This window comes from Schistocerca serialis, chromosome 4 (genome assembly GCF_023864345.2).
Source record: "Schistocerca serialis cubense isolate TAMUIC-IGC-003099 chromosome 4, iqSchSeri2.2, whole genome shotgun sequence".
NCBI lineage: Eukaryota > Metazoa > Arthropoda > Insecta > Orthoptera > Acrididae > Schistocerca > Schistocerca serialis.
In genome coordinates this window covers 584,842,370-584,856,728 of record NC_064641.1, presented here as the reverse complement: position 1 = coordinate 584,856,728, position 14,359 = coordinate 584,842,370, and the positions used below count along the sequence as shown (strand labels likewise).

At 44.7% G+C, this 14,359-nt stretch overlaps 1 protein-coding gene across 1 annotated transcript in view; it reads left to right on the top strand.

Moving 5' to 3' along the window:
• The first annotated feature begins 1,793 nt into the window (after positions 1-1,793).
• LOC126474622 (uncharacterized) overlaps positions 1,794-14,359 on the top strand; it is a 624,438-nt gene continuing 611,872 nt past the window's right edge. The window contains exon 1 of the mRNA XM_050102100.1: positions 1,794-1,852. The gene's annotated coding sequence lies outside the window, so the exon portion shown is untranslated. The remainder of the gene's footprint in view (positions 1,853-14,359) is intronic.

The following is a 14,359-nucleotide window of genomic DNA, read 5'->3' as shown; positions in this document are numbered from 1 at the left end:
GTTTAAGTAGTTCTAAGTTCTAGGGGACAAATGACCTCAGCAGTTAAGTCCCATAGTGCTCAGAGCCATTTGAACCATTTTTTTGATAGGACGCGTTCCTCTTCCACGTGTTACAACCATGTCACTCATGTTTTCGAATTTCGTTATCATCTTCTTTAAACCATTTAATGGTTCAAATGGCTCTGTGCACTATGGGGCTTAACAACGGAGGTCATCAGTCCCCTAGAACTTAGAACTAACTAACCTAAGGACATCACACACATCCGTGCCCGAGGCAGGATTCGAACCTGCGACCGTAGCAGTCGCGCAGGTCCAGACTGAAGCGCCTAGAACCGCTCGGCACTGCGGCCGGCTAAACCATTTAATGTAAGCCCGATGTAGCTGAGTGGTCAGCGCGACAGAATGTCAATCGTAAGGGCCCGGGTTCGATTCCCGGCTGGATCGGAGATTTTCTCTGCTCAGGGATTGGTTCTTGTGTTGTCTTAATCATCATCATTTAATCCCCACCGACGCGCAACTCGCCGAAGTGGCGTCAAATCGAAAGACTTGCACCAGGCGAACAGTCTACCCGATTGGAGGCCCTAGTCACTCAAGATTTACAACCATTTAATAACGTTACGCCTCTCCTCAGACGTTTCAGTAGCCTATAACTCTCAGTGCAGCACTGCAATTGCTGCCGTTCACATAAAACAGTTTCGCTAACAGCTCACGGTCTCCCTTCTCGATAGCCATACTGTTCACTCACGCCTTGGCTTGTCAAATAACAGTATGGATGGCATTTCATCATGCAGAAAGTGTACAGCGCCAGATTTGCACCTTGTGGCCACAACTGGAACTAATTTGTTTCCATTGTAAATCGGTTGCGCATTAACGCATTACCACATCTACCAAATTCCGCTGCCATACGGTAATTACAGCCCTCGCCGGATCTCCGTGAGAAGCTGCGCTATAATTATAATCACTCGGTACCATACATCTGAACGAAATCGATGATGACGGTACGTGCAGTGCCACCGTGAGGGGAGCAAGTCGGTCATATAAAATGGGTTTAAAGAGAGTTTGCAATAGGAGCAAAGTGTGGCTGGCCTCGGGCTTGATGCACAAGAGATTGTAACGACTGCGAAAACTACGGTTATTTTTGTGCACCATGGGTATTGCTCTTGTGAAGAAGAAATTAGACCAATAGCAGCTCACGCATAGCCGTACCAGCAACCACTCTTCCACACGCCATCCGTGAATGGGACGTGAACATATGGCTGAGGGAAAAGCATACCGATTCGCGAGATAGAGAACGATAATACCCTGTTGTGGACAACTACATATGTGGTGTGTGTATGAGGAGTGTGTGTGCGTGTACGCGGCCGTCTCCGGATGCTGGAGCGGGCGCGCTGCCGAGAATAGCCCGGTGGCTGCGCCCGAACCTCCGCGGCCGGAAGTGAGGGCGAGGTCGCGCCTGAGTCACGCGCGCAAATACACCCGGCAGGCCGCCTTACGTAACGGGCCTCGAACCCGGTCTCCTCCTAATGAATGGGCGATCTTGTTTCGGGGGCGAAAGATACAGCGCGCGCGCGCACGCCCGCACATGCGCAGATCGGCCTCGCCGCGAACCGCGTTCAAAATACCGCCCACCGGCCGCGAGCTCCGCGGTGGACGCGCCCGCCACCTGTTGGCCGCGGCGTGGAACTTCGTTGTCCCCGGCGCGCTGCTACCAACATTCCGGTGACGGTGCTGCCGCGAACCTGCATTTTCGGTGCTGGTCCCTCCCGTGCTCGCATAAGGCTGACCGATGATGACCTTGATTCGAGTATTCGCAGTGTACTACGATACTTGGCGGACTTTTTGCTGCTACCGAGTAAGTATGTTCCAATTTTTCGCTTCCCCACCTCTTCTCTCCCATTAGCATAGGACATGCGCATCTCCAGTAAAACTCGTTTCGTAAAAAGTACATTGTCTGATCAAAAGTTTCCGGACACCCCTATGTAAATCGGAATAGATCACGAGTCCCGAGAGGCGGACCTGCCAGTATAAAAGCAGGCGGGGAGTGTCGTGTGGTCGCCAGAGAAGCAATTACGGGGTAAAGGACTCATCAGGAAAGCTCAATACTTCTAACGTAGGCTAATCATTGGATGGCACCTGAGTAACAAATCCATCACGGGTATTTCAACGTACGTAAAGTTGTCCAATCGACTGCTGGTGATGTTACTGTGAAGTGGAAGGAACAAACAGAGCAAAACCAGAACCAAACAGCCCAGTAGTCCAGCTAGCATAATGACTACACTTAGGGAGATACAAGGTAGTGGGTACAATGATTGAGCAGCTCCTCAGAAGCCGTATTTCTGTAATCACTGCTAAGCGCTCAACATGGCGTAAAGAGCGGCGCAAGCAGACAGTGGATTACTGGAAACAAGTGATCTGAAGTGATGAATCATGCTGTATCCTCAGGCAGTCCGATGGAAGGTTTTGGGTTTGGCGAATTCCTGGAGAACGTTACCTGTCGTCATGTGTGATTGCGCTGGTGTTATTACGGGATGAGGGCGGAAGGATATGAAAACACTGATCGGGATTGTGTACTGCGTACAGTAGAAGAACAAAACGGCGACGGCTATTATTTGTATCAGCATGAAAATGCACCCTGACATAAAACAGCATCTGTGAAGCAACGGTTTGTAAAATAAAAGTCCTGAAATGGACTGGCATGCCCAGAGTCCAGACGTGGACTCAGCGGAACACTTCTGGGATGAGTTAGAACGTCAGCTTCGCCCCAGACCTCGGCGGCCAACATCGCGAAGACTGGACTTCCATTTCAGTATAGACAATCAGCCACGTCATTGAAAGTGATCCCAGCACAGCTCATAACTTCATAAAGGCAAATAGTGGGCGTGCCCCACATTTAATAGGTTTCCGGATACGTTTGATGAGGTAGCGCATGTTAAGCATACTCTCGGGGTGTTTATCGCTATTGACGAAATTACTAGTCCTTCTTACATCCCTGTCGCATATTCTGCAAAATCAGAAAGTTTCTCACAAATTAAACCTGTTAGTTGTACCGGGAAACTGTACTTGACAATGTGGCTCTTTATAAGTAAGCAACTAAAGAGTATTTACATCAAAAAGCGTCGGTGGAAGTCAGAGAAGAAAGTAACAACTGAACTAAATTAGGAAAATGAATAAGATAAGGCTACTTCCTGTCTCCCGCTCTTTTCAATCTCTACTTACAGAATGTAGTTGAGCACCGCCCACTAAATGGAAAGGGGATAAAACTGCTGAAAGAAGAATATGGTGTTTTGTGGTTTTCAGACGACATTGTCTTTCTAGCAACAAACGAAAGAGAACTGTAGGATGTCATTTAAAGTAAAGGGATAATCGTATGGAATGGAAATGTAAATGAGAAAAAAGTAATGATACTAGGAACAAAAAGGTGGTGGGGGGGGGGGGGGGGCACTGCACTGGGAAACATTACAACATGCGTAAATATTTAAATACTTAGGAAGCAACAAGGCAAGGTAGAAGGCGACTACAAGCGCAGCAAATAAATTACAAGGATAGTATTGGTGGAATAGGTGTATGGTAAAAAAAAGCGTAGTTTCCAGTAGTAACATGGACAAGGATTTCAAGAAAACGCAGATGTGGAGGTTTGGACGCAGAATTCTCCTGTATGGTGTTGAAATGTGGAAACTGAGGAGGAATGAGCTAGGCTGGTATCTTTTGATTAGGGATTTGGCGGATGGTGGAATGAATAACTTGGATAGATAGGATGGAAATGTGGAGGTATTGAAAACAGTGAGCAAGCAGGGACAATTACTGAGCATGATAAAAAAATGGAAGAGAAACTGATTTGAACATATATTATGGAAGTAAGAGAGGCTTATGAAAACAGGTTTAGAAGCGAATATGGAGGGGAAGAGATAGTGAGGCAGGAATAGAATCCAGGTTCCAGTGATGTCCTGGACGGCAGCACATGCAGTAGAATGAAGAAGCAAGCGATGGACAGACGTAAAGGACCTGATAACAACGCAGAAAACTGATAAAAATACAATAATGTCATACTTAGACTCGAATTCCGTCCGTTGAACTTCACCGGAAGATCTCATTCTGTATTTATGTGAGATCAAAGTATGGTAACTATAATAAAAATCAGCTCACACCTTAAACAATAAAGATAAATTCTTAGACTCGGGGATACACAGATTCACATACAAAACTCACTCAAGCTACTACATAGAACTACATAGATACACTGAACACATGAACTGTTGCACACACAACCAATTCAGAAAATCAGCCATAGCAACACGAGTCAAAGACACCAGACACTCTTTCATAAACAATTTGTAGAGCATAAAAATCGGGGAGATAAAAATTATCAGTGACAAAGTAAATAGTGAACCGATTAATTTCTCCAAATGTTTCTCTTGTATGTAATAACCACAGCTAATCCATAAATGTGTTCATTTAACTTAAGTGGTGTTAAATAGAATGTAAAGAATAATCGATAATTTAAACTGTCAGAAGCCTTAGTACGTAACTTAATTGACAGCTTAATGTAAATAATAAATCAATGAAGAACGGAACATCTCTGACTATATCCAAACTCTTTGGGAAGCCAAACTGCCGCAAATCTTTGGTTCAAATGGCTCTGAGCATTATGGGACTTAACTTCTAAGGTCATCAGTCCCATAGAACTTAGAACTACTTAAACCTAACTAACCTAAGGACATCACACACATCCATGCCCGAAGCAGGATTCGAACCTGCGACCGTAGCGGTCACGCGGTTCCAGACTGTAGCGCCTAGAACCGTTCGGCCATCCCGGCAGGCCGTAAATCTTTGTATCATGTTTAAATTTCCCATAGACCAAAACTGTGATTGAAGATTCGCGTGTGTGTGAATTTGTGCACGGTGAAGGAGGTATAGTACCTATAAGCAGATATACTAGAAATACGGTTCAAAAATGGTTCAAATGGCTCTGAGCACTATGGGACTTAACATATATGGTCATCAGTCCCCTAGAACTTAGAACTACCCAAACCTAACTAACCTAAGGACATCACAAACATCCATGCCCGAGGCAGGATTCGAACCTGTGACCGTAGCGGTCACGCGGTTCCAGACTGAAGCTCCTAGAACCGCACGGCCACACCGGCCGGCTAGAAATACGGTTTCCTAACATTCCCGCGTAAAAAAATCACAAGATTTTTATTTTCCGGTTACCCGATTGCAATGAAACCACAAAAATATGACCGCATGTCAAGAGAGGCATGAGAAAACCCTAGCAAACATCACATAAAATGCCAATATAAATCTTTTTACTTGGTAATGAGAATTAATTCTCGAATCACGTTGTGTTTTGCATCAAAAACGTAACAGGTGCAGTGTTTTATTATTTAAACCATCTGCAGCTGACTGCTGACCTCCACGATTTTCAAATAAATTGCAATAACTATTCTGCGGCTGAAACAATCCATTGTTATGGGTGTACTTAGGAATAGTCCGAAATAGGGACATGGCTCTGTCTCATATTCCCACAATGAGACGCAGAAAGCAAACGATATTCTACAGTTCGAGAGTATGATGCTATCCCTCTCATGAAGCTAAATGACGATATCGCATTTTCCAGCAAAATCGCTGTGTAGTTATTGTGTTCTCAATAAATTAGCGATAAAATTCTCTATGGAATGTGCGTCTGTGTATTTTCTTATACGTTTGCGAGTAAATTTACTGCGACGCGCGGTATGGGCGTCTCTCAGTGCTCCTAGCCAGCTGCCAGCTATCGATTCCACACGCTACTACAGCACAGGTGGGGATAGCTTGTGTGTGGTCGTTCCTGAAGTCTCCACTAGCCCACCAGGCGCGAACGGAAGTTGTCAAGGAGAGCACGATGAACAGAGATTTCTAACTGAATTAAACATATCCTCATACCGTATTGCTTGCAATACAGTGTTTGCACTTGGGGCGTTCAATAAGTACTGCGAAACATTTTTTTCTTTTTTCTCTTCGCAAATTTCGGTCGAAAAATTGCCGAATTTGTTGTGGAACATTGAGAAATATTCCTGCCTTAGGCCCTATAATTTCAATAAGTTGCGGCAGATGGTGCGCTATATGTAGCCTTCAAAATGATATCTGTAACGGAGTTGCGTTCCAAGCAGAGAGGTGTCACTCAACTTCTTTTGACGTAAACCAGAGCATCTTAGATATTCATACGTCCTTGTAGAATATCTATGGACATCTGGCAGTGAACAAAAGCACGGTGAGTCGTTGGGCGAGGCTTCTGTCATCATCGCAACAAGGTAGTGCTAACCTGTCTGATCACCTGCGTGCCGATCGGCCACCCCCGACTCCTGCAGTGTTGGTACCCGCGGAGACTCTCATTCGAGGTAACCGATGGATCATAATCAAACTCTTCTGTGCTCAACTGGAAGTCTCTGTTGGTAGTACTGACACACTCGTCCACCAGTAGCGGTGCTCAAAGGTGTATGCCCGCTGGATTCCTCGCCGCCAAACAAAAGGCCATAAAGAACAATGAAGAAGCATCTGTCTGCGGAAGTGCTTGCACGTTGCGAGGCTGACTGTGAAAATTTTTTGTCCAACATCGACACTGTTGACGAAACATGGGTTCATCACTTCGAACCGGAAAGAAAGAGGCACTTCATGTTTGATATCCTCCCTCGTGGAGCAACGATCAACTCTGAGGGAGCCCGCATCTCGTGGTCGTGCGGTTGCGTTCTCGCTTCCCGCGCCCGGGTTCCCGGGTTCGATTCCCGGCGGGGTCAGGGATTTTCTCTGCCTCGTGATGGCTGGGTGTTGTGTGATGTCCTTAGGTTAGTTAGGTTTAAGTAGTTCTAAGTTCTAGGGGACTGATGACCATAGATGTTAAGTCCCGTGGTGCTCAGAGCCATTTGAACCATTTTTGAACTCTGAGGGTATTTTGCTACCCCCAGGAAATGGAAAAAATGACGGCGTGTTCGGCACCATAAAAGTACAAAACTCCTTCTCCATGACTACACAAGGCATCGCGCAAGACTGCGCACCATAGAGAAACTCACAAAACTTAATTGGACTGTTCTTCGTCATCCACCCTACAGCCAAGAACTCGCACATTCCGACGTCCATCTGTTTACCCCAATAAAGGATGCACTCCGTGGGAGGTAGTACGTGGATCATGGGGAGGTTACTGATGCATCAAGACGTTGGCTCCGACGTCGACGACGTCGACAAGTAGGGTCATACCATGGGGGCATACAGGCCCGACCAGTATGGTGGCGTTAGGCTGTCGTATTGAACAGAGATTATGTTGGAAAAAAGCGTCCTGTAGCCAAAAGAGTGGGGAATAATATGGCGTATTGGAAACCTGAGCCAAAACCAACTAGCTTTCCAAAAACAAATCTGTTGCTTAACGTGCCGAACGATCCTCGTACATCCACTTCACAATGCAAACCGGAATAGTTTATGATATTATTTGTTTGTAAAGCAATAAAGTATTGAGTGCGTCGGTGTGAAGACGTTTTACTTTCCAATAATCCTGAATCCTGAATACTGACAGCAGTAATAAAAAGGGATTGGGATATGAAGAATTCAGAATCACGGCAGATTACAGGGAATCAGTTTAGTAACGATGTGCTGCGTAAATAGAGAAACTCAATACAGAAGTCACTTTGATAAAGGGAAGAAAGGAAGATTATGGTTTAACGTCCCGTCGACATTGAGGTCATTAGAGACGGAGCACAAGCGCGGATTAGGGAAGGATGGGGAAGGAAATCTGCCGTGACGTTTCAAAGCAAGCGGGCTTTCTCGGCCTCCTAAAACACCAAGTCTGGTTCAGGTCCTTTGATGATATCTCCATGATCTGAACCCAGGGTCAAGACATCCTACCTTCTTTCCTTCACAACCTCAACACGTTTTCAGCACCAAGTCTGGTTCAGATCCTCTGATGATATCTCCATGACCTGAACTCAGGGTCAAGACTTCCTACCTTCTTTCCTTCACAACCTCAACACGTTTTCTCCTATCTGCTTCACATGGTTCGCCTCAACCAACCGTGTCACCTACCTAGATGTTGACCACCTCCTCTCTAATGGCTCCCTCCACTCCTTTGTCGACATTAAGCCCATGAACCATTACGAATACCTGCATTTTGATAGCTGCCATCCCTTTCACCAAAACAATCCCTTCCATACAACCTAGCTGCCCAGGGACAGAGTATCTGCAGTGAGAAAAACTCCTTTCTTCAGTATGCTGAAGTTCTCAACAAGGCCTCCACAGGCAGACACTATCCCCCAGACCTAGTCTGCAAACAGATCACCTGTGCCATTTCCCCTCTCAACCCGAACCCTCTCCCTAGCCCCAAAAACCAACCAAAAGGAATGTGTCCCCTTCGTCACCCAGTACCATACTCGACTGGAACAACTGAGTCACATCCTTCGCCAAGGCTTTGATTACCCATCATCATGCTCTGAAATGAGGGACATCCTATGCGAGACACTTACCATCTCTCCTAAAGCGGTGTTCCAGGGCGCACCCAACCTCCACAACATCGTAGTCCATCGCTATTCCACTCCTAATCCCAACGCCTTGCCACAAGGATCATATCCATGTGGAAGACACAGGTGCAAAACCTGCCAATCCACCCAGCCAGCACTTCCTGTATCAGGTTTTCTCATACCTCATCTGAAGCGATTTGGGGAAATCACGAAAAACCCAAATCAGGGCGCCCGGACGCGGGTCTGAAACGTCGTCCTTCCGAATGCTAGTCCAGTGTGCTAACCACTGCGCCACCTCGCTCCGTTTTGATAAAGGGCAGTTTGCTATGGCCCGGCGCCTAGGAACAAACATCTCAAAAACGGCAAAGCTAGTCGGCTAGCATCCATGGGAAGTTATTCAGTTTAATCACTTCCACTGTCCACTAAACTCCCCAGATATGAACATTATTGAGTGTATCTGGGATGCCTTGCAAAGTGCTGTTGAGCTGAGAACTCCACCCCCTAGCACTCTTACGGATTTATGGACAGCCCTACAGGATTCATGTTGTCAGTTTCCTCCAGAACTACTTCAGACATTAATGAAATCCATGCGAGGTCGTGATGCGGCACTTCTGCGTGCTCGCTGGGGCCTACATGATATTAGGCAGATGTACCAGTTTCTTTGTCTCTTCGGCGTAAATAACTCGTTCCTGCTGTTAACAGCTACTGTTGTAAGAAGCCACTGGCAATACTCCTAGACACGCCCGGGTTCCCGGGTTCGATTCCCGGCGGGGTCAGGGATTTTCTGTGCCTCGTGATGGCTGGGTGTTGTGTGCTGTCCTTAGGTTAGTTAGGTTTAAGTAGTTCTAAGTTCTAGGGGACTTATGACCACAGCAGTTGAGTCCCATAGTGCTCAGAGCCATTTGAACCAATACTCCTAGAATATCAGTCCCATAAATTAAAAGAGACTTAATCACCTTATTTAAAGTAATTTGTTTACAGTTCTATAAAATTTTGCACCAGCCAAAGAGCAGCCCCACTGTTATACTGTTCCTGGACACAAGATGAGCTAGTTGCTGTTTGCAAGCAGCTGGAAATCGCGCTGACCGCTGTCAAGCAATTGAAAGGTGCTGCGAATGCATGTGTTGGGAGCGCTACCTAGACTAATGTATCAAAGATACAGCAAGGGTTGTCAAGAACTCTCCTGTGGATACTGTCGCCTCTACAGGAGGTATAGGAACTACAACAACTCGTGCACTTGACAGTCACCAGCACATCAGTGATGGATCTTGGCACTCTGTACAGGGGAGACAGGGACCAGGGGAACTCAGATGTAAAACCCGCCAATTAATTTGACGTGCTGTCTTCCTTTCAAACTGAAACGTAGCCAGTGAGACTTACATTCACCTGTTAGGAAACTTGTTGCGTCCCGCGTCAAGGCGAGGCATAAATAGAAGGATACGTGTTTATTAATGCTAGGTAGTTCAAATGCGTCCCTTAGCGAAATGACAAGGGATAAGCCTGGAGGCCTTCATTCAACATATTGAGGCGGGTTTTCCGGTAGCCATTGAGGAAACAGAGTGCAAGCAACTGCAGACTGCAGCGCAAGTTGGGACAGACGATGCCTGTCGTCTGGACTCCGAGGTCATACCTGGATCATTCCAGCGATTGCCAGAGAAGATTGAGAATACCAGATCTGCTCATGGAGTTTCAGTGAACCTCACAATTTTCAGCATTGTCCGCACAACAGATTGAAGCCCCATGGTTCTGAATGGAAGGCTTGAACCGGGACTGTGAAGATTATGTGACTAGCTAGGTTGCGACTTCTTAGACTTGCGCCATAGGTATAGAGATCTGTAGAGTCACCCAGAACGGTTCGGGTGTACACTGTACATCAGAGATAGCTGCCCTGGTAGCTGACTTTGTGTGGGATGCATGGAAGGGTCTTTTCGATTATGCGACTCTCAGTGCATTCCAGATAACGACAGCTGTAGGAGACCCAAAGGTATCCGTTTAAGATCTAAAGAAATGCCTCTCACAGCTGAGAAAATTAAAATCCTAGCGTTTAACTGCAAAAAAATTGGAAGAAAGCGCCAGAGTCTGAAGTACTCCTGAAAAGCATTACTAGGTACAGAAAGCTGATAAAACTGGAATATGACAACATTCAGATTTTCGGGAAAAATCTAAGCGTACATCGAAAGGATAGACTAATGGGAAATGGAGGCAGTGTATTTGTCGCGGTACACAAGAAATTCAGAATCCACAGAGGTATAAAATGAAGCTGCATGTGAGACTCATTGGGCAAGTTTCAGTAAATTGGGATGGACATAATTAACTGGACCCTTCTACTGTACACTAGACTCATATTCTGTCACCGCCAACTTTGGAGAAAATTTCAGTTCGCTACTTCATAAGTTCCCCAATAATACCGTAACAGTCGGAGGAGACTTTAATCATACGACAATGAATTGGGCTAATTACAACTTCGTTAGTCATGGGCGTGACAGGAAATCCTGCGAAACATGACCCAAGACCTCTGAAAATTACCAAGAACATTAAGTTCGGAGTCAAACTCAAGATGGAAATATATTGGATGAAACGACAACGAACAGACCTAACTTCTTTCAGGATGTCCAAATCGAAACTGGTGTCAGTGACGGTGAAGCAACTGTAGCAACAATGACTACCAAAGTACAAAGGGCAGCTAAAATAAGTAGAAATATGTATATGCTGAGTAGCCGTAGCAGTAGCAGGAGCTAGCATATCACAGTGAGGAAGCTGAAATCTTGACCTTAGCACAGGATCACGTAGGAGAACTATGGTCTGAGTTTGAAAAAATAATTGGGATGGGTACATACCTAATAAAAGAATACATGATGGGACGGACCCTACAAGGATCACTGTACATAAATTTCTAAAGTAACAGTGACTAGTGCATAACAAATGTTAAATAAAGCATAAGGCTAGAGATATAGAGATGCTGAATGGACAGTGTTTGGCTATGAAACCTTAATTTATTATCGTAGCTGAATATTACCAAACTTTCTTTCTCAGAACCCGAGGAAATTCTAGTCGTATATAAAGACTGTTGGTGGCATTAAAGTTTCTGTCCAGACACTCATGGACAAGACAGTAGCTGAAATTAAGGATCGCAAGTAAAGAGCAGAAACGCACAATTCCGTTCTCTAGTTTTCCTTTACCTAGGAAACACCAGGAGCAATGACCCAATTTAATTCTTGTATCTCTGTAAAGCGGACTGAAATAGAAATCAGTGTCAGAGGCGCTGAGAAACAGCTGAAATCGTTAGAACTGAACAAAGTTCTTGAACCTGATTTGCGGCTGAATGCCCTGTGTTTGGAGGAAAACACAAATCACAGCCGTTTGCAAGAAAGATAACAGAAGTAATCCACAAAACTACTGTACAACATCCTTAAATCCATTTGTTATAGAGTATTAGAACATATGTTGAGCTCAAATGTAATGAGGTATCTCAAACAGAATGACCTGGATTCCAATCATGTGAAACCGAAAATGTGTTTTTCTCGCATGACGTCCGGAAAGCCACGGGTCAAAACAGCCAGACAGAAGGATAGAATTTATTTCTTTTATTCCCGCCTATGAGCACAAAATTTTTTGTTGTCAGGCGATTTCGGTCAGTGGTGACCACCTTCAGATCTGTTTCAAACGAATTCTAGTGCGATGAAACCAAAAAGACATCGTCAAAAGCTGATACAAACAAAATCAGCTTTTTCCGATGCCATTTTCATGATCAGCGTGCTGCTCTACAGCAGGGCCTCACCTGTAGCTCTCCACACAGTCCTGTCATTTGCTACCCTCTTCGTTTTCTCATAACTGTTTTCTTTTACTATCCACCATATGGTATCTTCTGCATGCTCTTCCTCTTCTTCTCCCATTCACCGTTCCTCCCGTAGCACCCATCAATAAACAATCTCTTCTCATCCATTGTCCAAGCCAACTGCGTTTCCTCATCCCGATTAACTTCAAAATTTCTCTCTTCCCCCACTCTTCTCAACACCTCTTCATTTCTCACTTTGTCTACCCATTTTATCCCTTCGATCCTCCTCCAAAGCCACATCTCAGACGCTTCTATTCTTCTTTTTCCTCTTTCCTCGGTGTCCACATCTCGGCTCCGTATAATATCACGCTCCATATAAACCACTCTGCCAGTCTCTTCCTAAGGTCCCTGTGTCCCTGTCCATGCACTCACCACACAGAAGCCTCCTCTTCTTATTAAATGCCTCCTTGGCAATTGCTATACTCCTTTTCACCTCCTTATTGCATGTCCTACATATCTGTTATCTTCCTGTCCTAAATTTATAGTTTTCCTCACTTTTCTTGCACTTATCACCATACAGTTTATCTTTTTCTTGTTAATTCTCATTCTGAATTCCTCACAGGTCTTATTTAATTTTTTCAACATTGCTAATCCTTTGTGTCTTATTCAAATAATAGTTCTTTCGCTCACTGAAAATAACACCATGTCACCCGCAAATTCAATACATTCTTCCTCCTGTCATCGCGCCGCACTTCTGTTTCTCGTTTCCAACATTTCTTAATAATATGCTCCAAATATATTTTAAACATTATCGATGAGAGGCAACAGCCTTGCCTCACTCCAATTGTGTCTTCCTCTGTCATCCCATTTGCAATCTGTATTCGTATTTTCTGTTGCAGGCAGAGATTCTTAACCGACCTTCTATCACTCCAGTTGGCTCCATTCTTCCTTAGAATCTCCCTTAATTTATTCCAGTTTGAACAGATTGGAACATGGTCAATACTGATCGAAATCGATAGTAAGACGACAAAAAAACATTTTTTGCGATCATAGATTGAAATAAAAGAAACCAATTCATGTTATCTTGGATGGGGAGTCATTTTGCGTAAAAATAAATTTAGTTGTGTTCCTGGGAAGTGTATCGGCACAATTGCTGTAACAGTAATAGTAACCTCAGACTTTTCGCAAATGATGCAGTTATATGTAATGCATGTTTCAAAACAATGCGCAAATATTCAGTCACATCTTGATAACATTTCAAAGTGGTACAAAGATCGACAACTGGCTTTAAATTATCAGAAATGTAAATTACACACTTCACAGAACGCGAAAATACACTAACCTTCGACTACAATATCAGTGAATCGGTGGATTCATACAAGTATCCGGGGAAAACAATTTCTATGGATATGAAATGTATGACATGCACCAGTAGTAGGTAAAGCAGCTGGCAGACTTTAGTTCATTGGTGAAATACTAGGAAGTGCAGTAACTATACAAAGGTGATTGCTTACATATCATTGGTGCGACCCATCCTAGAATATTTCTCAAGTATGTGGGACTCGTACCAAATAGAACTAACAGGGAATATTGAACGCATACAGAGAAGGGCAGCAGGAATGGCCACAGGTTTGTTTGACCTGTGGGGGAGTGTCATAGAACTGCTGAATGAACTGAACAGGGAACAGCTTGAAGACAGAGGCAAAGTATCCCGTAAAAGCTTATTTAGTAATCTAGGAATGTACTGCTGCCCCCTGCGTATCTATCCTACAGGGATCGCGAAGACAATATCACACAAACTGCAGTGCAGTACGCACAGAAGCATTTCAGAAATCATCCTTCCCGCACTCCACTATCCGATCTAACATATCCGGACACCTATTAGCGGATGTTAAAATGGATTTGTGTGCCCCTTCGCTTTTGTGGAGGCTTGAACTCTGCTGGGGAGACTTCCAATGTGTCTGAATGTCCATGGAGGAATTGCAGCCCATTCTGTGTCCGCATCTTTGTGGAGGAATGGCAACCTTTTCTTTCTCAAGAGTCGAAACCAGAGAAGATAATGATGTTGGACGCTGGAGTCTGGAATGAAATCAATCTTCTAATTCAT